This window comes from Diadema setosum, chromosome 10 (assembly GCF_964275005.1).
Source record: "Diadema setosum chromosome 10, eeDiaSeto1, whole genome shotgun sequence".
In the NCBI taxonomy this organism is placed as follows: domain Eukaryota; kingdom Metazoa; phylum Echinodermata; class Echinoidea; order Diadematoida; family Diadematidae; genus Diadema; species Diadema setosum.
Genome location: NC_092694.1, coordinates 8,773,665 through 8,775,483, shown reverse-complemented (window position 1 = coordinate 8,775,483; position 1,819 = coordinate 8,773,665). Strand labels below are relative to the sequence as shown.

Genomic DNA, 1,819 nt, shown 5'->3' with positions numbered 1-1,819 from the left:
ACAGATCCCGAATAGGCCCCAAATCTCTACGATGGTTATGTGATATTGATAAAAACGAAAGCAATCATGATAATGTCCTACATCATGGTATTGTCGAACTAGCATTTGCCGAGAGCTTCTCATGTGATATAGAATAATTTTACTATAGAAATAAAGTGCATGTGTGTGGACGTGACGTCAGCATCGGCATATATTTCGCCCGAACAAATTTCTAACGTCACTTTTGAAATAAAGGGGTAGGCCTACTTATCTATTCATATTCATATTGTATTCGCAATCGCAATGCAGCACTGTACATGCTGCACTGTTTTCCATTTTGTTTTTATTAGGGAGCTTCAGACTTTCGCGACGGAGACATACAGAGAGAGAGAGAGAGAAAAAAAAAAACAAAACAAACAAACCCAAAATCAAAACATGTTCTGAGCGTGCGCAGAATCGCGCGTCAAGTCAATCTATTTTTAGCTTGCGTCGCCTGAGTTTTTCACTACGGTATGTACGCGTACTGGGCTATTTTCACGTCCGCACAGTTTGCAACGTAGAGAACTACCAGTATACTTGGGTGACCCGCACCTCGTCATAGTTAATGTTTGCGCATATTTGAATCACATTTTGCCACTGAAATTCTTTGAAATCCAACTCACACACAGAAAAAATGCTGAAAATTCCAATGGAATCACACGTTCACTGATCGATATCGAAAATTTGCAGCTATCGTCGTCAAACGCGAACGATGCGAAAAAGTTGCGCGCTAAGGAAGGGGCCCGCAACTCGTCACCCGCGCTTCCATAGACAAAGCACGTAAAAGACGTGTGCGGGTGACCATGATGCTCCCATAGACATACACGTAAAAGATGCGTGGGTGTGACAGTGGTGATACTTATTTATTTATTTATTTCCAGTTTTATTTAACCAGGGTAGCCTCGTCAGTTATAAAACTGCTTTCAATGAGGGCCCTGCAAATGGGTAAAAACATACAAATACAACACATGACATTTGAAAACAAAGGTTTACAGATAAAACTGCAACTGACAAAACATAAGTTCAAAAAATAACTACACATTTGATAACAACAAACTTAGAATGTTATTCAATTTTATGAAATTCTTCCGTCGAGATGTTTTCATTGCAACTGATTGACAAATTGCCCTACATCGACGTAAATAAGCACTGAATTGATCAGTGTCTTAGTAGTAGCCATGATAAAAAAAAAAATCATGGGCGTACATACTCGAGCAGGATTCGAACCTACGACCTCCTGATCACCGGACAGGCGTCATCTCCACTAGACCACCGAGCTTTCGCCCGACAGCAAGTGTTGATTCTAATCCTTATAGCATGCAGCGGGTACTGCTTTGTTATTCAAATTTATGAAATTCTTCCGTCGAGATGTTTTCATTGCAACTGATTGACAAATTGCCCTACATCGACGTAAATAAGCACTGAATTGATCAGTGTCTTAGTAGTAGCCATGATAAAAAAAAAAAAAAAACATGGGCGTACATACTCGAGCAGGATTCGAACCTACGACCTCCTGATCGCCGGACAGGCGTCATCTCCACTAGACCACCGAGCTTTCGCCCGACAGCAAGTGTTGGTTCTAATCCTTATAGCATGCAGCGGGTACTGCTTTGTTATTCAAATTTATGAAATTCTTCCGTCGAGATGTTTTCATTGCAACTGATTGACAAATTGCCCTACATCGACGTAAATAAGCACTGAATTGATCAGTGTCTTAGTAGTAGCCATGATAAAAAAAAAAAAAAAAAACATGGGCGTACATACTCGAGCAGGATTCGAACCTACGACCTCCTGATCGCCG

The 1,819-nt window shown here is 40.7% G+C and overlaps 1 non-coding gene across 1 annotated transcript; it reads right to left on the bottom strand.

The window, feature by feature from the left end:
• Nucleotides 1-1,500: 1,500 nt before the first annotated feature.
• On the bottom strand, nucleotides 1,501-1,573 carry Trnaa-ggc (transfer RNA alanine (anticodon GGC)). Its single transcript has one exon. It is a non-coding gene; the product is annotated as a tRNA-Ala (tRNA).
• Nucleotides 1,574-1,819: the final 246 nt, after the last annotated feature.